Below are 22,450 nucleotides of genomic sequence, written 5' to 3'. Positions count from 1 at the left end.
TATGCGGATTTGGGCAGTCCTTTTCACTTCATATTATCACATCTCCTGGATCACATTTACAATTTTCCATCGATTATTTATCTGCCCTCATTGGTATTTGGCAGTCCTTCATATTATGGTTCATACACTGCCCATTTTCATTTTTGACAGTCCCATCTTTTATCTGGCTGATAGCATTTATCCTTTCTTTTCAGTCCTTTTCTCCAAACATTTTTACAGTTACAGTACAATTGGTAATCTGAAACTCACATAACTACATTAGCACACTTTCAAGGGTATACAGACATTTACAAAGATTAGATACATTTAGAATAACTTGGGTTCAGCATAAGATACAGCACATTTACTCGTTCCTAGGAACATACAGTTTCAGGTCCACAATATTTCTTACACCTAAAGGTCTTTTGGATTTTGGGTAGATCAGGTAGTAAGCATTGTCGTGTGGAATATTCTGTATTATATATGGTTCATTATAAATATATTTAAATTTTGAAATTTCAGGGTTTAGTTCACTAGACTTTTCGTGGGTTTTTAAAAGAACATAATCTCCAATTTTAAATTTTGAAACTTTTAAATTTTTATTGTGTCTTTTAGATCTAGATTCAGCTTTTTGGTTTGCCCTTTTGATCACCAATTCTTCCTTTTGATCCAATCCCAAACTTGTACAAGGTGGAAACTCTAGTTTTTCTTCAATTAAACTTTTACTACTTCTGCCTAACAAAATTTCTTCTGGTGGAAATCCTGTAGTTTCATGATGTAATGTGTTCTCAAAATCCGACATAAACTTGCCCCAGACTCTAAATCATGCCCCTTCCTGTCTTTTTCACAAGATACGTCCCTGCCCTGTGAACCATTTATATCTGGCGGCTTTTTCGGTTTCTGGAGTTCAAAGTCTTTGCTTACTTGAACTCGTTGCAAAATGAACACTGAGTCGTCCGGTGGCTCTTTCTTTCTTTGTTCAGTCTCAACGTCTGGATTTTGTTTTGATACGTCGTCATCGTTAGGTACAATATCGCAATTAACTGCATCCCCTTTATTTTCACTGATTTTCTCATACCCTCTTTCAGTAAAAGTATATTCATTTTCCTTTACACCTGAAAATTCATCTTCACTAGAATCACCACTACTCTCTTCCTCAACATCAGATTCACTTAAGTACGCTACTTTTGCACAATAGGGAGAGTTAGTACATTCATTTTTGTCTGTATTTGTGTATCTTTCATCATCCGAACTATCGTCGGAATCCGACCATTCCGGATCGCTTTCAGGTTCTAACATAAAAGCTTTTCTGAGACAGGCACTAAGTTCTTCCTCTGTATTGTCGTCAGGCTTGGATTTTAATTCAATCTTCTCTTTTGGCAAAACGGCCTCATCATCAGCTTTATTTACATCTACTGTGACTTCATATTTAGTGTAATCCTCGTGGACTTTAATTACTTTCAGGTAATCATCTACCCCTTCTCCACGGTGCCTCTCGGTAGCAGCTTGTACTATTGGCGGACTGTTAGCAGAAGTTATTTCTTCGTCAATGCTGAGGATTCCATCCTCCAAATCCTTCCTATCATTAACCTTCCTCCTATCGGCAGCACGCGTACTTTGCGCGGCGCTATTTATTCTCCCCTCTTCAAATTTGGGCCACGTCACTTTATGGACGTCCCTACTATCTCTCTTTCCACCAACTAATTTCTTCGCCTCATACTTCTTTTTAAAATCCTCCCACTCACATTGCTTCAGGCCCTTGTACAGATCATTGATCTGCACACGCCAATCAGTTACTTCTGCTAATTCATCCTCGCCTTTTATTTCATTGCAAACACTGCTAACCGCACCTCTCTGTGTATTCACAGTTTCATTTATTGTTTCCTTTGTCACGGAATTATCACTCGTAAATTTTTCCTTAGCTCTGACGGCTATGTTCGTATCTACTGCTGCCGTATTGCTAGCGGCTTCTTTCCGAACAGATGTTCTGCTAGGCTGGGCCGTTGCCCTCTGATGCTCCACTCGCCTGTTAACATGTAGCGCTCTGTGCGGCAGAGATGATTCATTCTGGCTCGCACCTGACGCTTGTTTCGCCACAACACGTCGCGGCGTTCCATGACTGTCCCTATCCTGTCTCATTACATTACGGTTGGTCCGATATTTTTTCTTAAATCGGGGCCGGTATGTATTGTCCGCTTCCGTTTGGCCCGCAACGTTCGCGGAAATTAGTTTCCCGCATCGTTATTATTTTGCGCGGTATACCCTCTACCGCGACCTGGATTATTTCCTCTGCCTCTTCCTCTGCCTCTTCCTCTCTGTATTATGTTGACGCGAAATACATCGCCGTCATTTCTTTCGTCATTGTTTCGGTTATTACGGTTACCAAAATTTTGATAATTGGCACGACTTTCGCGCCAATGATCCTCGTCTTCGACCCTTTCTAGAAATGCTTGGAAGCTACGATGATTGCTTCCTACATACCTCTTTGAATCCTCTGGAAGCTTTTTATATAGCTCCCAGATAATTTCCGAATCTGATCTTCTACCTCTTAAATGCGTCAATTTCCGGTACCAATGCTCGCAGAAATCTTTCAAAGAATTCCTGCCCCTGTTATCATGCTGTTTGGCCATGATGAACTCCCGCCATAAATGGTCCTGCTTTTGTTCAGACCAATACTCTTCCGTAAATCTTTGCCGAAATTCCTCGAACGTCATTCGTTCAGTATTTAAATTTATTCCCCAGCGCTTAGCATCACCCGCTAAGGCGCTAATTACAACGTTTATCTTTTCCTGATCAGACAAGTGCTCAGGAAATACTCTCTCGCAATTTTTAATAAAATCTAACGGATGCCACCTGTTATGTTTCTTGGCTGGATCGAAGCGTTCCTCGCCTTCTAACAGCTTCGTAATTGGTGTGCCATTACAGACAACACCAGGCCTATCTTTAATTTTGCTCTCCAGATCGAAAATTCTGCCTTGAATTTTCGTAGTATTTTGTTCACAATTTTGAACACATCCGGTTACTTTTTTACTTAAATCCCTTTCAGTGTCTAAAACTACCTTTTTCAATTGTGATATCCCGTGTTGACATTCGTTTACGATCTCAGTTTGAGACCGAAAACTTTTTCGTCTACCTTAGTTTCAACCAGGGGTTCTACTTTCTCTTGGATGTTGAGAATTTCAACATCGAATCTACTATTAATGTTTTCAATTTCCTCCTGCATAGTATCCATATTTTTGTTAATGGTATCAATTTCAAGTCTCAATGTATTTACCACAGAACTTAAATTACCCACTTTTTGTTCTACCTGTTCTATTTGTTTACTAATTTTAATTCCCTGTCCTTCAACCTGTGCTTTAATTTGATCCACCTGTGTTTTGAGTTCCTCGTCAACGTGTGTTTTAAGCTGCTCATTCTGTGTTTTAAGCTGCTCGTCAATGTGTGTTTTAAGCTGCTCGTTCTGTATTTTGAGCTGCTGATCAACATGTGTTTTAAGCTGATCATTCTGTGTTTTGATCTGCTCACTCTGTCCTGAAATTTGTTTGGTTAATTGTTCAAATAAATCGTTTATGCTTAAAATTTTCACACTGTTTTGTTCTACGGAATCGGTGTATTCCGATCCTATTTCAAAAGTTTCTTTCGGTTCTTTCTTTATCTGTGGAGAATCAAACATGTCAGTGGATTCATTCACATAACCACTATCATCTACAAAGTCACCTTCTACTTCCTGTTTTATTCCTTGCTGTGTCCGAGGCGATCTCAACCTTTCAATCTGTTCATTGACATGTTCGTGGTATTGTATGTACGCCAACTGTCTTTCGCTAACGCCATCTGGCCGCGTAAACTCCGGCTACTGCCATGCGCCTCTTCCATTACGCTCGGCACATCTACCCCGTCTACTTTCCCGTCCATACTGAATGTACGCTACACCACACTACCATACTTGACTCACACTGTAGTTTATTTTACTGACTTTTATTGCTATTCGTGCCGCTGAACATCCACTGTTCGATCTTTACATTAATTTGTAACCGACAACAGCTGGATGTCCTGTCACCGGGAAGCCACTTGTAACGCTACCTCCCTACTCGGACGAACGTTAGCTCTATAAAGCCTGTACTGTAATGAGTTCACGAGCTTCACCTTATAAATAAGGATTTTAGTACATTAGTTGACCGCGTGTACCTAATAGAAGCAAGATCGGACTTATATTCAGTCAATAACTACAGTGATGCATCAAGCAAATGTAAAGTATAATTACTCTTTCGCATGGACAAGAAGTACACACAGTAGATGCTACCTATAATTAACAATTCGGTCGCCAGCCTACTTAGGCAATGAGTGAGTTTTTCCTTGTACAAGTGGTTGCATGTACAAGCATAGTAACACGTAGTAATGATGCGTTGTATGGCAAAGTTTGGAACCGGAAAAATCCACTGAACTAAAGTTTTCTCCTTTAGTACTAATTTGAATGAGCTATAAATACACAACACCACCCAGCAATGATTACTACAAACTGCATTTTGTATATTGATCAGACTGAAATCGGGCATAGATTGCCCTAGCATCGACAATCTTGAAAGTACACACACAATATCACTATTAATGATGGAAAAACACTAATACACTTAGGATTAATATAGACTTAGCTTTACTGATCAAATCTGATCAGTACATTTCAAGGTTTGAAAGAATGTGCAAGAGAAAGGGGGGGGGGGGGCCCAACTGTTATGGTCGTTAAACTGAAACTATTAGGTACTGAAGGCAAATTAACACTCAAAATTATCAATCTATGGATAACTACTCTTTTGTCTTAATTCTGAATAATTTAACTGTCATTATTTCTGTCTCAAATTAATTAAATAACATCGCTAACTCAATTTAAAAAAACTCTCTTCCAATTTAGTCATGCTTTTGTTCTTTACCAACATTTGCAATAACACACAGCACTTTAGATTCCTTTATGGCATAGATTAATCTGCTGATAATTTTCGTTAACACTAACATTAAACTTTCAGTTCAGGATACTCGGATTGCACAATACGAGGTAAGGATCCTGTCTAGGTCAGTGATCAGGATCAGTAATGGCTAAGGCAATTCTGGTAAAAGTCACGTTATTCTTGAACAGTTAGAAACAGTTTTGACACTGGTCCACACAGATACACTTCTAAAGATGAAATAAATGTTTGACCTGTGCAAGTCAGTGCGGCGGTTGGCGGGCAGCGAGATAGCGGGCAGCATGGCACACATACAAGCACGGCTAAGGCTCACACAACATCGGCACTTTCCATCTTCTTAGCGTCGTAATCTTTCCAATTTTGTGCCTCAGAATATAGCCATACCAAGTAGTCGTCGGAATCGGTTCATCCGAGGCTCAATGGAATCCACTTTTCCTGGGTAGCCTCCTCGGTACAGTACGTGTACTTCCGACTGTTGCTCGCCTCCGACTGTTATACTGTGCCCGTTGTGCCGAACCGCGCCAGTGTGCGTTTTCCCGCCTCACCTGCCTCCACCTTTTCCCGCTCCCCTACAGGTAGGGTATTCACCACAGGTTTTCTACTACACATATTCTAATGCATTACCTACATATGGACCAAGTGTATAAATTACAATTTTCACATCTTACAATAATTTTAACATTAAATACACTTTCCTTTGATTACCACATTATTTGAAATCTAATATAAATAATAATATTCATTTCAAAAGTTGCTCACAGTCTCTTTAACATAACGATACGAACCAAAAAAAAAAGTTCAAAACATTGCATACATTAATTTATCTAAATTCATAAAGAAAAAAATTATTATATGTGCAGTTGTCGTTACATACTCTCACCTGTAATGCCTCCTACAGTGAGCCCTCCGGGTTGCTCGACTGCATCTGCCTCCCTGATAGTTGGGGGCTAAGGCTTCTGCTGGTCTACAACTGGATATCAGGCATTGGTTGAAAGAGCCACAGGCTGCTGGTCATATGGGTTAGCAATCTTCCTCAGTCCCTGTAACTAATTCAGAGAAGCCCTCCCAGTCATCCAAAAATCCCAAGGAGAAGAAAGAGAAAAAGAAGTCTTCCAGGATGAAGGATATTCTGGTAGGTCTCACGTCAACGCCCACATGTTCTGCTTTAGCAACCAAGGTGCCAATTCCTGTAGCCCCTGAGCCTGCAGATCACACCACACATTGTGTCTCAGATCCTATGTGTCTTGATACCATACCCTCTCAGTCAGTGGCAGCAGGTGACCCTGGGGCATAACCTGCCACCTTCGTCCCTTCACGCTATTACAGTATACCAACAGCACAATTCTATATTGGAATTGTAGTGGATTTTTCCACCACCTAGCTGAGCTACAACACGTCTTAAGCTCCTCCCCTGTTTTCTGCATTACCCTTCAGGAAACTTTGTTTCCAGCAATGCAGGCTCCTGCCTTTAGTGGCTACTGGGAAGGTTTTAAGAATCGTCCTGATTATCATAGGGTGGAGGGTGGATTTGCACATATACTCTGGACTCTGTATATAGCGAAATTGTACCTCTTGAAATATCTTTTAAGGCTGTGGCTGTTCGTGTAAGGGCATTTCAGGATTTTACCAACTGTAATGTTTATCTTCCTCCCATGGTGGAGTGCCTCAGAACGTATTGCCTGCATTGGTTTCTCAGCCTCCCCCGCCCTTCCTAATCTTGGGTGACTACAGCGCCCATAACCCTTTGTTGGGTGGAACCGGAATTCTGGTGCCCCCATATGCTTTAGTATGGCACATGGAACTTGCTTGGGCACTGATCTTTCTATCTGCAGCCCTGGTCTTCTCCTATCCATCCATTGGTGGGTCTACAATGCCATATGTGCTGGCGACCAATTCCCGATCTTCCTGTCCCTCCCTCAGTGTCACTCCCCTGGGCGTCCACTCATATAGGGTCTCCACAATGCTGACTGGGGTGCTTCCACCTTCACTGTCACTATTAACTGCCCACTACATGAAGGTATTGACGCAGCCAACTTAGCGATCCCCTATTCTCCAGGATACCCCTTTTGGAAGATAGTACCTTAGTGGCCTTGAGAAATCGCGAAGGCCGTTCAAGATCACAGGTGGTTGACCATACCATAAGGGGCATCCATCAATGGAGGACCTCACTGCCTTTAATTGGCTACATATACAAGTCCTCTGCAGGTGTAATTAGTGTTTCCTTGAACGGTTCTGATTTCACTGACCCAGACACTGTTGCCAAACAGTTTGCTGTTCATTATACTTGAGCCTCTGTGTCTGAGAACTATCAGTCTGCCTTTTGTGTCCTTAGACAGTAGATGGAGCGACTGCACTTATCTTCCACTACACGGCACCTGGAGCGCTGTAATGAGCCATTCAGTGAGTGCAAATTCTCCAGTGCCCTAACCCTTTGCCATGATACTGCCCCCACAACCAAATGCTCAAATGCTTTAACTGATGACCCTAGGTGTATGCTACAATCCCCTGCATATCACTCACATAGGGATCATGAGGACAAGATTAGAAGAATTACTGCACGCACAGAGGCATTCAAATAATCATTCTTCCCGTGCTCCATACATAAACAGAACGGGAAGAAACCCTAAAAACTGGTGCAATGGGAAAAACTGGTGCAATGGGACGTATCCTCTGCCATGCACCTCACTGAGGTTTGCACAGTGTGGATGTAGATGTAGAAATTTACATGATCTGTCAAAGTGTTGGTAACTGTACTTATATATAAATGCATTATAAAAGATCAGACATGATTACAAATGTGAGCTGGCTGCTGTGGCCGAGCGGTTCTAGACGCTTCAGTCTGGAACCGCGCAACTGCTACAGATGCAGGTTCGAATCCTGCCTCGGGCATGGATGTGTGTCATGTCCCTAGGTTAGTTAGGATTATGTAGTTTTAAGTCTAGGGGACTGATGACCTCAGATGTTAAGTCCCATAGTGCTTAGAGCCATTTGCACCATTTGAACCATCACAAATGTTTATTAAATGTTTTGATTATCATTTTTCCTGTACTCGTTGTGTTGTATTACAACAGCCTTGATTCAATTCCATATTCCTACGTGCAAATACTTCACAAATCCATAAAACTTCCGTTTGAAATTTATACCATAGCAGCTGATCAGTATGATACACATATGCCAGTGAGTTGTCAGCACTGGAAGACAAACAATAAAGCATTCCCCCTCTCACATCTCCTAATTCCGCAATAGCAAAGCGGCTTACCCCTCTGCCCCTGAGGCAAGCGACCAACTTTGCTTAACTCATGCCCGAATTCACCAAAGTCAATTAAATTTAAGCACATCTTAAAATACTACTTTTTGTGTAAATGTTTTTGTTTGTTATTAATATTAGATGCAAAAAATCTATTGAAACAACTACCGTTTTATAAAATTTCAGTGATGAGGAAATTTTTCAAAATAAAGAACCTAAACCACTGAAAGAAATATTACCATTGTATTTGGGAAACAAAGAGTCAGAAGAAAAAAGATATTGTAATTGATACAGTATTTAAAGAAGATTACAAACTATACATTTTGAAAATAATATAAACTCAATTGAGCATAACCATTTCTTAAATGAACTGAAGCCAAAAATCATGTAATAGTTAAAGAAAATTTAAAATTATATAATGGGCCGAAAATTAATTTAAACTCATTTTTTGGTTACAGATTGCAGACAAATGATGAAGTTCAGAAAATAGGACTACACACAGAAAACAGTATTATCAGTACAGAGAAAGTTTTGGCTAAAAAATTCGAGCATGGGCAGCAAGATATTTTAACCAAAATGTCTAAGTTTCAGGCTCAAGACTCAGGGTGGACACTATAAAGAATTCTTGGCCTACAACAAGAAATTAATAGATATGTTCCAATGAGAGAATCATCATATTTAGAGTTGCCTAAAGAAATGAAACAAAAACAAACTTGACGTAATGTAAAAAATAATGTTAAAAAATGCTGTATGTGGTCTATAGCTTCCACACTAGATCCGATAAATAGACAGAAATTTAAAAATCCAGATAGAATAAATAATTATAAAGAATGTGTTAAAGAGCTTGAAGAAAGAATAACTAATATCTTGTTTCTTGTTTGAACTGATAATATTTTTAAAATTGAGAATAAAATTAATGTATCTATTAAAGTTTACTCGTTTGATGGAACATTTCAAGTGTACCCATTAAAAGTTATGAAATGTAAGAAAGATAAACATGTTATTCTCCTTTTTTTTCAAGAATGGAAGTAGCTCACATTATTGTTGAATTAAAGATCTATCTCAACTTGTTTCATGTCAAATTTCAAAAACATAAAGAATCAAAATTTATTTGTGATATGTGTCTATTACATTTGAATAGCACAGACAAATTAGATGGTTGCACAAAATTTTGCTTAATTAACAATCCATTAACAGTAGAACTGCCAAAGAAATGCTCATATGTACATTTTCAAGATTATCAGTACACACAAAAAGTTCCATTTGTTATTTATGCTGAGTCTGAGGATTTATTATTGATGCTGGACAACTATCAATCAAATCTAGAAAGCATGTATGGAATGAAATACCAAAGGCACGAACCAAGTGGTTGTTGTTAGTGTATCAAGCATATTAATTGACATTATAAATACCCAGCTGTATATAGAGGACCAAAATGCCACAAGAAATTTATTGAATGTATGAAAAAAGAGGTTGAGGAAATTGGGAGAACTTCTTCTCAAACTGAAGAAATTAGACCATTAATATCCTGAAGAACAATCAAGACATGCAAAATCTAAAATATGCTCATTATGTAGATGCCATTATACAAAAGGTAACAAAAAAGTTCATCATCATGATTATTTGACAGGAAAATACATTAATCAACTTTGCAGTAATTGTAACTTACAACTGCAGCATCCTAGTTTTGTACCTATTTATTTACCTAATTTATCTGGATATGGTTCTCATCAATTTATAAAAGAGCTTAGTATCATAAAAAACTTAGAGGTTTAATATCAAATATTTAAGAGAAGTACATCCGTTTTGGTAAGAAAACAGAAAATTTGAAGATGAGATTTATTGACACATTTATATTTATGACTTCTTCCCTTGACAGACCTCCATCAAATTTGAAAAAGAATCAAATGACAAATATTAGGAAATTTCCTGAGAAAATTTATTCAGTCAAGTGGTCAGAAAAGGTGTATATTCATATGATTACATGGATTCTTGAAAAAATTTGAAGACTGTAAAATAAGTTATGAAAATTATAAACATGCAAAATAAGATATATAATAGTCTATATCTTAAAATTGAGGTTTTGTTACTGGTTGATACCTTTGAGAATTTTAAGAAGCCTTCTATAATAGTGTACAATGTGGATCCATCATGGTATTTTACTGCACCTGGTTTATCATGGGATGCAATGTTGAAAATGACTAAACAACCACTAGAATTTTTAGTCAATTACAGTACAATTCTTATGGTTGAAAGAGGAATAAGAGGTAGTATATTGCAATATTATAAACTGTATGTAGTAGCAAATATTAAAAATATGAATGATTATGATGTCAAAAAGGATCAAATTATTTAGCATGTTTAGATCAAACAATCTGCATGGTTGGGCTATGAGCCAGTATTTACCACATGGATGATGTGAATGGTTAAACTATCCACTATTTTATTTAAACTGTTGGGAAAAATAAATATGGAATACAAAACATAATTCATAATATGATTACATTCTTGCAGTTTATTTAGAATATCCAAAAGAATTATGTTATAATCATAAAGATCTTCCACATGCTCCAGAAAACAAAATTATTCCAGGAACAAACAACTAACAACATTGTGTAACAAAATTAAATATGTTGTTCGCTGTAGAAATTTAAAACAGTATTTATCTCTTGGTGTAGAGATGACAAAAATATGTAGAATACTTAATTTTAAACAATCAAAATGCTTGAGGAAGTATATAGACTTCAACACAGAAATGAGGATGAAGGCAAAGCCTGATTCTGAAACAGATTTTTGTAAGTTGATAAATAATTCATTATTTCGTAAGATAATTGAAAATATATTAAACAGGGTGGATATAAAATAAGTGTCAAATTGAATAGTGTGATAAATTATCTAAACCAAACTATAAAGGAAGAGCTGAAGTTACTGAAAATCTTGTTGCTATTCACACAAATAAGATAAAAATCACATTTAATAAACCCATCCATGTGGACATGAGTATACTCAGTTTATCTAAAGAAATGATGCACAATTTTCTTTATAGAGTGATGAAGTCAAAACATGGAAAAAAATACTGATTTGTATTATCAAGATATGAACAGTTATATTTACAATGTACGAACTGAAGGTTTTATGCAGACATGTAATCAATGATTGATAACTTTGATACAAGTGATAATCCAACAGATAATATTTATGGTTGTCCACAAGTAAACAAGAAATTTTAGGAAAAATGAAAGACTAATGTAATGGAAACATAATGGACGAATTCTGTTGTTTAAGAGCAAACAGATATGCTTATAAAGTTGGTGACAAAGAGGACTAAAATCAAAAGAAGTGAAGCAATATGTTGCTAAAAATAAAGTAAGGTTAGAACATTATAAAGATTGTTTGTTCGACAATAGAGAGCAGTGTACAACAATTAATATAATTTGAAGTGAAAAATGCAAAATCTACGCAGTTGAGATAAACAAAAAAGCATTGACACCTCATGATGATAAAGGACATGTTCTGAAAAATAGGATAGATACGTTATCATATGGACAGCATCTGATGCTGTCTAAAAGGCAGCCAATCGAATGAAAATTATGATACAGTGCCTTGAAGTAAGTTTTCTATATCTTTTAAGGTAAAAATAAAGTCTATACCAAGTTCTTTATGCCAATGGATAAATATGTTGGTTGATTTTTATTATACCCCTGTTGTCTAAATCTGTAGATTTGGTTATTAAAAGCAACTTTTTAAAAATGATCCATAAGCTATAATATACTTTTGTAATACGTCTGGTAAATTATTTATTGGTAAATTACAATTCGTTATTTTTTTACAGTAATAAAAAGACGGAATCTGAGTTTTCTGTTTCTTTGCTTATTTCTACATCAGTTTCTTCATTTCTCCTTCTGTATTCTTATTCTCCATAAAGTGTTTTAAATATATCAATACTACCAGTAAGAGCCATACTTCTCAAATGTTCTACAATTAAAGATGGTTTGAAATAATCTACACGAGTATTACATAACCTGTTTCTCTCTTAGTTTATTATTTCTCTCAACAAAAACATCAAATTTAAATTTATCCCATACATTATTCATATTTATAAGATTAATAATTAATTAATCTTAATAAAAATTTATTCTATATAAATGGAGAGTCTACTCAAGAAACTCAACACTGATAACAGTACTAATTTGTTTAAAAACATTGGTGAGTTGCAATAAAATGTTTTATGTAACATTACTGGTTGTGAAAATTTGAAAACAAGATGTGATGAAAAAATTTGTAAGAAGCTTAATAATGAGTTTAAGATTATTTTACCAGATAGCTATAATAAATTAATTAATGGCTTAGATTTGCAATTTTTTGAAGATAGTAATATCAAAGTAAGATATAAACTTCCTCAGGGGACACTAACAAAGCACTGTCTGTGCAGGCAAGGAGGTTTATGTGACCTGGATATGGAAAGCTATGCCGACGGTTGCCTAGAAATCACAAGGGTAACCCAAGCCAACAGGCCAAAGGGGAGGAGCCAGACAGTGTGTCCCAAAATGACCTTTCGATATCCTGTATCTTATCCTATCCTGTCCTATCCTAAACCTATCCTTTTTCCTTATCATTCTCAATCAAAAGTGCAGCGGGAAAAGGTCAATGGCTTGAGGGGCAGAAGAAGTGACCAGTTATTTCAAAAGAAGATTTGGCGAATCCCAACAGTCATCAAGGCGAATGAGCCTTTTTACAACAGATTGGCATCTGTACTCCAGTGGCATGGCCACAAAAGGCGTCTGATCCCAGTGGGGTAGCTTGATTACATCCTCCTGGGCTAACCACCTCAGTTGTAACCATGCTACTGCAAATGCGGTAGCCAAAGTCGAAACTCCGGCTTGTGAGGCAGTCATGAAGCATGTGATAATTACAAATACATCCCAGGGGCCCAATCCCTCGTTGACTGAGCAAGCAGGCTATAGGATTCTGGGGAACCTGCATCATGTGTGAAACAAAACTGCAAACCTACAAGTATACCAAAATTCAGTCTAAATCTTGGACACAAAATCAGATAAAAACAGATTTTTGGAATGGGAACCATAAACATCAATACAATGATGAAGATGGGCAAGCTAAAGAAAGTTCTTGACAGTATGAGAGAACTTGGGATTGAGATACTGGCACTACAGGAAACAGGGACAAAAGTACAATTGAATCAGAGGGATACGTAATTCTGAATGGGAAACCTGGTGTTGCGGGGCCAAAGCAACCTTTTATATTTGACACAGCCTCTGTAGTAGATCATAGATACCTGGATACTATCAGTGAGTGGAAGGGCATAAACGAGAGGCTGTCATAGCTGACAATGAAAATAGGAAACAAAAGCTATACAATAGTAACTGCACATACACCAGCAAATGATAAGAACAAAAACAATGAAGTAGGAAGTGAACATTTTTGGTCCAATTTGGATAAGGTAGTGACAGATGTGGGCAAAAGAGGTTTCACTATTTTGCTATGAGATTTTAACGCACAAATAGGCATGGAAAGGAAGTTTAGAGGTCCTGTGGGAAATCAGCCAGTCAACAAGAGAACAAACAAGTATGGCGAGAGATTAGTGGACCTGTGTAGGAGACACAAGATGAGAAGAATGACCACCATTACAAAGCTAAGAAAAGCATGAAAACAAAGTGAGTCAGCCCTGGGAACAGGATTGGGGACCATGTAGCAATCCGTGACAAAATCACAGAGATTATGAACATGAAAGTAAGGAAAAATGGCAGGATTGGATCAGATCACTACCTTGTTGAAATAAAATGCAGATGGATATCCAACAGAGCAAGGAAATGTAGGACCATAAACACCCACAGAATCGACCTAGATCTTCTGAAAAAAACACAGAGCAGAGTGTACAAAGAGAATGGTAGTTCAGAGTGACTGGAAGAGAGTGAGAGATATGACGGAAGAAGAGGCAGTATGACTGTCCACTAACAACAAGAAAAGAAAGCATGAGTGGTGGATGGATGAATGTGAGAATACAGTCGAGACCAGGAGGAAAGTATGGATAAAATAGCGCTCCTGTAAAAAGCAAGAAGACTGGTCGAAATTCCAGAATGCAAGAAATATAGCTAGCAAAACGATCAGAAAAGCCAAGAGCAGTTGATGGAATGAGAAACTTGAAGAAGCAAACACAGCCTTCAAGAAAAACAAATCACATATCTTTTTCAGAAAAATGAAGAGCAGAATTAAAGGGTTTGAGGCAAAAGAACCCTTCGTAATAGGACAAGATTGCATAATAGAAATTGGTGAGAAAGAGGTGTGTGTGGAAATGGCTAGCTATTTTAGGGATTTGCTGAATGCAGAAGCACCAACTGTAGAGTGGACACACTTACGCTGCACGGGCGAAAGTCAGGATAGTCTAGAAAATGTACCCACTAGGGCACAAGTAACAGAGGCAATTAAAAACCTCAAAAACAATAAGGCATCAGGCAAAGATGGTATCTGTATGGAAAAGACATAAAGAGATAAGGGGGGGGGGGGGGGAGCGCGAAATAGAAAGAAGTATGAAAAATATAATAACGGAAATCTGGAGAAATAAGAAGATACCAATGGAATGGAAAGAAGCCATTATAATACTACACAAGAAAGGGGACAAGAAAGTGCTGGATAACTACAGGAGCCTCTCTCTCTTAAACATAGGGTACAAGATTCTGTCGAGAATCTTGCTGGACAGAGTTGAAGAACAATTGGGGCCGACAGTAGGAGAGTACCAGTGTGGCTTTAAAACGAAGAGGCAAAAATAGCACTAAAAAATCTAGCCGAAACAGCAGAAAAGATCGGACTGAAGATTGCATGTAAGAAGAGCAAGACATTGCATACTGAGCTGACTGGAAGATAGATGGCCAAGTGGTTGAGAAAGTCAACAGTTTTCGCTATTTGGGGGAGAAGATAACTGGTGGCATACAGAGCAACAGAACGCAGTAGACAGGGCACAGCTATTGCAGAAGTTTCAGTATGCGGTGAAAACAACATGTGGCAAGAAAAATCTGTTACGGAATGCCAAATTCTGACATTACACAAGTGCAAGAAATGCTGCTTTGTATTCATCAGAAATGATCACAATCGGCAAAATTCTCCAAATAAATCATAGTCAACCATTTGCCTCCTTCTGTCCTCATTCCATTTTTTATCACTTTGCAACATTATATCCTGATATGTAATTGACGAGACTGTGCCAAGCAGCACATTACTAATGCTGTATTTGAACATTGTGGTATTGTTTTTCCTACTCATCTCCAATTTATGGTTTGTTCAGCTAGTGATGGTGACACCACTTTTTCAACATTCTCTTTTACTGCCTAACATGGAGTCGACTATCATGGCTACTATCTCTTGTCTCCTGTTCCTCCAGTTTTGATTACCAAACAATGTTGTATCTCATCTGTTACAGTGTGGCATATGAGAGAGGCGAGTTCATGGTGGTCATCCATAACTGCCATAGGGATAACATTCAGCAATCTGTCATACCTCTTTTGTCTGACTCTTTTCTGTTGCATTTCCCTGATTCACTGGTACCACTTGATGCGTTCCTTTGTTGTGGCATTCATTACCAGAAGAGATTGGTATATGTCTTCTGAGACCCTTTTGTCATATTTGGATTTATGATGTGGCACAAGGCCAAAACTGTGTCATTTTACCAAGACATTGGGCCCTGTTCTTCTATTGTTCATCCGTTAAGTGGACGTGTTGCTGTTTGTCGCCAAATGTTTTCTTCAGTTCAACCTGGAATTTGTCCAGTTATTGGGCTTTGTTCTCAAACCACTGCCGGACTGGGTTGCCCAAGTAATAGTAATCGTTTGCCAGACATATCACATCATCCCATCTGTAGTATTTGATTACTCGCTAAAATCCTTTCAGTCATTTTGTCTGGTCGTGACTATTAACTCTAGAAAACAGTGGTGTATGCCTGATGTATACCTGACTAATCAATGTTTTGGAATCCATCTGTCTCCTGAATATGAGGACCTTATAAACGATGTGCTGCTTGTATTCTGCTTACTGTCTATGAAGGCGGCAGTTTTACAGTGCCTTATTGGAGCCACAGTGGTGTCTACGCTCTTAAGTACCAGCACCTCACGTCTAAGCAACATTCATCTCAAAAATCCGAACGAACAGTTGCCAATGAAGTTTAACCCTTAGAAATGAAAGTATGCTTATTACTGACATCAACATACAGCCAAAACAGAGCTGATTCCAGGACGGAGAGTGCAGATCTTTACACAAATGTCGAATATTATAGAATGCCAATTCTGGTCGGGTTTGAACTGGCAATCCACAACAAGCCAGCCACAGCGCCAACCTCTATGCCACACTGCATGCGCTACAGCTCGCAGCAATATATTGCAGTCTTGGGTACAAATTCTACATAGCTGCTATCTGTCTGACATGCATTCTTTTGGAGCTGTTGGAGCTGTCAGTGTGCCATGACAAATGACAGCCAGCGCAGCACATCCTCTTCGCCAATTGTCAGTTGCAAAGTAATTTCAGTCTCACTATTATGAGAATATTGTCTCACATAATAGTCAATGTTCCACATTTAGGAGATACAATGAGGACTGTATGTAGTCAAAAATAGACGAGATTGCCCAAAAGTGCATCACAAGGCATTTTAATTACAATTTTAATACTTAAATTTACTGTGTAATTGTAGAAAATAAAGATCCAAATTCAAGACCAAACTTGTAATTATTTTTACATAGTCGTTCACATATGAAAGGTAGAGGGAAAGAAGGGGCACCTTGGTGTTTTATCATTTTCACTTGTAAATGCTTGGGCCATTTTACCATGGGAACTGAAGGCATGTTATTATGTTCAGGGACTGAAGGCATGTTATTATGTTCCACTGAGCTCCAGACACTACCAGTTGTTCCTCACACCACCAAATTTAAATTCAGCCTTTCTACTTTTACATTGCCATTCATATTTCTGTTTTCATTCAATTTAAAATTCATTCACCTGTAACGTAACGTACGTTTGCAATGCAAATGAGCGTGCATTGTGTTGTACAGGTGTTGGATGTCTGGTTGTGGGATGTAGTTCCATTCTGTTGCACTCGTGCCGTCAATACAGGGACAATTAATGCTATTTGTGGATGGCACTTGAGTTGTCATTCAATGCCCCATATGTGCTCGGCTGGAGACAGATCTGGGGATCAAGCAGGACGAGACAACATATCGGCACTCTTTAGAGTATGCTTGACTACAATAGTGGTACGTGGACGAGCGTTATCCTGTTGGAATACACCCCCTGGAATACTAATCATAAATGGCAGCGCATCAGGTCGAAGCACCAGACTGATGCACAAATTTGCAGCCAGGCTACATAGGATAACCCACCCACACCACAACTCCAGGTGTAGGTCCAGTGTGTCTAGCACGCAGACATGTTGGTTGCAGGAGCTCAACTGGCCTCCTCCTAACCAGCTTACAGTCATCACTGTCACCGAAGCAGAACCAGATTTCATCAGAAAACACAACACACCTCCACCCAGCACTTCAACAAGCTCTCGCTTGACAGCAATGAAGGGGCAAATGGTAGTGGTTTTGGATCAGTGGAATGCACACTGCAGGGCATCTAGCGCGGAGCTGTCCTTGAAGTACCTGATTTGTAATAGTTAGTTGTGTTACTGCGCTGCCAACTGCTGCTCAGGTTGGTGCTACATATGCAGTACAAGGCGCCAGAGCCAAACACCGAACAGGCAAGCGATGAACATACCCCCCACTCTTCTCCGATTTGTTGCGCCTGCGCAGAGAGCCGTCTTTTGAGACACCCTGTACATCTGAAAGATGATGTATATTCAGATACCACGCCAGTAGCCTAAAAGTGGCGGTAGTATCGCAACTGTGGGGATACAAATCAGGTTTGCATGTTGGTTGCAGGTCCTCAACTGCCCTCCTCCTAACCAACTTGCAGTCATCACTGTCCCTCTCGGTAGTGTCACGTGGAAATCCGAAGCACGGTCTTCCTGCGACTGTACACTGTCATGTCCAGTTGCTACATCCCTGCCAAGTGTTTTTGCAATAACGCAGAAGGATCATAAAGATTCTCGTAGCCTTATTATACGAGTTTGTTCAAACTCAGTGAGGTGTTGATAATGGCGTCTTTGTCGGCTTATGGGCATTCTTACTAACATCAACTCACTTCGTCCAGTCTCAAAGGTAACTAACGCTCGCGACCGTTAGAGCGTGTATTTAAAGCAAACCTGATTTGTAATCCCACAGTTGCGCTACTACCGCCACTTTTATGCTACTGGCGTGGTATCAGATGTACATGGTGTCTCAAAAGACGGCTCTCTGCACAGGCGCAACAAATCGGAGAAGAGTGGGAGGTATGTTCATCGCTTGCCTGGCCTTTAGGAATTCAGACAATATGGAGCGTTTCTCGGCAGCAGACAGCGTGTTGTGTGTGCGAGAACTTTACCGGTGATACGACAACTGTAGCACGGAGAAAATTTTGCAGTGATCGTGGATTGCGTAATGTAAATCATGCTCCAAGTGTTCCCCTTATCCGGGAACGGAACAAAACTTCTGAGGAGACCTGTTCAACACTAGCTAAACCGAAATCTGGGCGACCATGGTCATCAAGAACGAGCGAATCCGTGGAGAGTGTAAACCGGTCTGTTCGTTACGATCATAACTTCTCCATTGGTATGCATGCAAATTCTTGAAATGTACATAGATCATCACCACACCGAATTCTGCAAAATGACCTTAAACTGCACCCTTACAAAATCTCATTGGTGCAAAAATTAAAGACCCAGTATGCTAGACACAACCTGTATTTCGTTAATGACGTGACTGAGTGCCCTTCATTTAACATCTTGTTTTCTGATGAGGCTCATTTTCACCTGAACGGTCATATCAAAAAAACTGCCACTACTGGAGTGCAACGAGTCCTGGAGTGCAACGGTTCCTAAACAGAAGCATGAGAAACCCTGTCATTCGTCAAAAGTTACTGTTTGGACTGCGACGTGGCCCGCACGTTTTCAAGAACGAGTGTGGTAGTACAATTATAGTGAATTCGGAACTTTATGTGACGATTTTAAATGATTTTTCGGTGCCTGAATTGCAAAACTTTCTTAATTATAACCAAAGAACATGATTTCAGCAAGATGGAGCCACAGCGACACAGCCCAAAGCGTCTATACGTAGAGTTCATGAAATTTTCGCTGGCAAATTGATCTCCGTCAGCACTAAGTGTATGTCAATTATCCGACTACTCTGAAGTAACTGAAAGCAAATATCCGTAGCGAAGTGGCAGCCATCCCAGTGACTACATGCCGAGACGGCATGCAAAATTTTGTGCATTGTTTAAATGAGTGCCTTAGACGTCCTGGATTGTAGTTAAATGAACTGTATAGTTCAATAATATTTTATTTTGACACATCAAATATAAACTTTCTTTTGAGACACCCTGTAGAAACACACCTACCAAATTTCGTTGACATCGCACAATTCTTTCTTGGTGTTGCAATTTTTTTCTGTCAGCATATGTGTCAATTCTTATGTTCCTTTATTCTGGCGTCTTTCCATTTCTTTCAGTAACTGTTCACCTGATATATATATGAATGGAATCTTGAAGTCTGAATCTTAGGTTTATCCACAATATGAGGTGAAGTCAAATGAAAACGAGACAGATGGAAAAAAAAGTAAGGACATTGTTAATTACTTCAAAAGTAATCGCCACAATTGTTAATACATTTATCCCAGTGCGAAACAAGACTATCAGTGTTTCATAAATATGAGACTGATTCTACCCAAGCATGTTTGGTTGGTTCAAATGGTTCAAATGGCTCTGAGCACTATGGGACTCAACTGCTGAGGTCATTAGTCCCCTAGAACTTAGAACTAGTTAAACCTAACTAACCTAAGGACATCACAAACATCCATGCCCGAGGCAGGATTCGAACCTGCGACCGTAGCGGTCTTGCGGTTCCAGACTGCAGCGCCTTTAACCGCACGGCCACTTCGGGCGGCCATGTTTGGTCTGAAGCAAATAGACGGCTACAAGTGTCTTTATTCGGGCTTCAGAAATACACAAATCGCATGGGAGAGGATCAGGATTCAGGACTATGTGGAGGATGTATAAGGGCTTTCTACCAAAACTTTTGCAACGTACTCGAACACATGGGTGGGCCTACATGTTGCCAAGGTTTCGACTACCCTGCTGAAGTTTTGCTGGGAACCCGTCACAGTGCCAATCTCTTCCCGCGCGACTTTCGTATTTTTGGCGCCCTGAATAAAGACATTCATGGCTATCTATTTGCTTCGGACGAAGAGGTGCAGACCTGGGCACATCATGGCTCCGTAAGCAACTTGAAACATTTTTCCATACGGGCGCTGACCGTCTTGTTTAGTGGGATAAATATGTTAACAGTCATGGTGTTTACTTTTAAAATAATAAACAGTTTACTCATATTTTTCTGTTTGTCTCGTTTTCATTTGACTGACCCTTATACAGTTGTTACTCAGAACGTATTATCATTTTAATAAAGAGCTAAATAGCTTCCAAGGTATCTTTTCCAATTACTTGTATGACAGTTACCAAGAATGCTCTCACTGCTAGAACCCGAGTTCGAATCCGAGTACAAAATGTAATTAATATTGCAGGTATGCCTAGGGAGAAGTGCACAAGGTAAGTGCCAGCTTTTCCATCCTCCTGAGCATTGTTCACGTTTTAAATCTATTTGGTCTCGTTCATGTTTTGATTATCTTTACGAGAATAAATAATTTCTGGTATACTGTCAGAAATAGTTCTAAGAGGAAGATCAGTGAAGAAAATGACGTTCTGGGAAAATGGAAAGAAGAATTTTGTTCAACAGATGGACACAAAGAACGTACAACAAATTATTTAATATGCCAGGAAATCAGTGTAGGAATGAATAGAGAAAACTTATTTCGCCACTTAACAAGCAAGCTTAGTTCATTTACAGCAGCTTTTCCTTTAGGTTCAAATTCAAGAAAGGTAAAAAACTGCTCATCTAAAATCAACAGTTCTTTAACAAACAAAATTTTATATCGAAAACAATATGTAATATATTCTCACAAAAAATATGAAACCTTTCACTGCTGCTAAATTACAGAATCAATGTATGACAACTGTTTCTCAAACTTTATTTCAATGTGTTTCAAATGGCAAACAAAAGTTAGGTGAAATAAACAAGCTTACATTTTCGGAATATGGCTGTATTCGTCGAATGGAATATATCTCAAAGGATATGTTTGAAGGAGAATTTAATAAATAAAAAATATCCAAATATTTCTCAGCAGTTACACCCCCTGAGAGGGTAGTGATTTTATGAATGCAATTACAAATTCTGTAGAAAAAATTGTTTACCTGCAAGCAGTTTAATATCATATGCACAGATGGCTGTCCATCAGTGATAGGTATAAACAACGATTTGATAGCATTGTTTAAGAGGAAACGGAATTTACAAAATTTAATCTCGAATTACTCCCTACTGCATCAAGAAAGTCTGGTATGTCAAATTTTGTATAATATATTTAAGAATTTTACAAAAACTCTTACAGGTGCTACAAATTGCATATGTACAGGTGAACTTAATCATCAAAAATTTTAAAAATAATACAGAAGTTGCAGTGACATTCTGGGCATTGGTGTCAATGGCTAAGTAAAGGAAAAGTACTGATATGGTTTATCAGTTTGTCTCATATAATAGTCAACGTTCCACATTTAGGACATACAATGAGGACTGTATGTAGTCAAAAATGGACGAGACTGCCCAAAAGTGCATCACAAGGCATTTTAATTGGACCAGACAAGGTAATAGGGGCAAATCACTAATAAAATATTTGCATTTAAAGCCAAACTGCAACTATATTAAAAGAACGTTTAGAAAAAGATGTCTTATTACCAATTGTTGACATGCTCTGATCAGAATTAATTGTCGCTGAAAGCATTCACCAAGAATGACATTCTATTTGTAAGAGATAAAGAGAGATTTGAAAGAGATAAAAAAATTGTCAACATTGAAAATATTCGAGGCCATTTCATTCGCATACACAAGATGATCTCAAATGTTCACCATTTGGGTTTCATAAAACTCATTTGATAAATGAAATAATCTTGAACCTAACATAAAACTTAAAGCTCAGTTTCTTGAACATCATGAATAGGAGGAGCGCAATGAATTATGGAGATGTCCACCTTGCAATTATAAAAATTTGAGAGACTGTGTACAGTTTACATTAACCATATTTCCCAC

This window comes from Schistocerca americana, chromosome 6 (genome assembly GCF_021461395.2).
Source record: "Schistocerca americana isolate TAMUIC-IGC-003095 chromosome 6, iqSchAmer2.1, whole genome shotgun sequence".
Lineage (NCBI taxonomy): Eukaryota > Metazoa > Arthropoda > Insecta > Orthoptera > Acrididae > Schistocerca > Schistocerca americana.
This window is presented reverse-complemented; position numbering follows the sequence as displayed.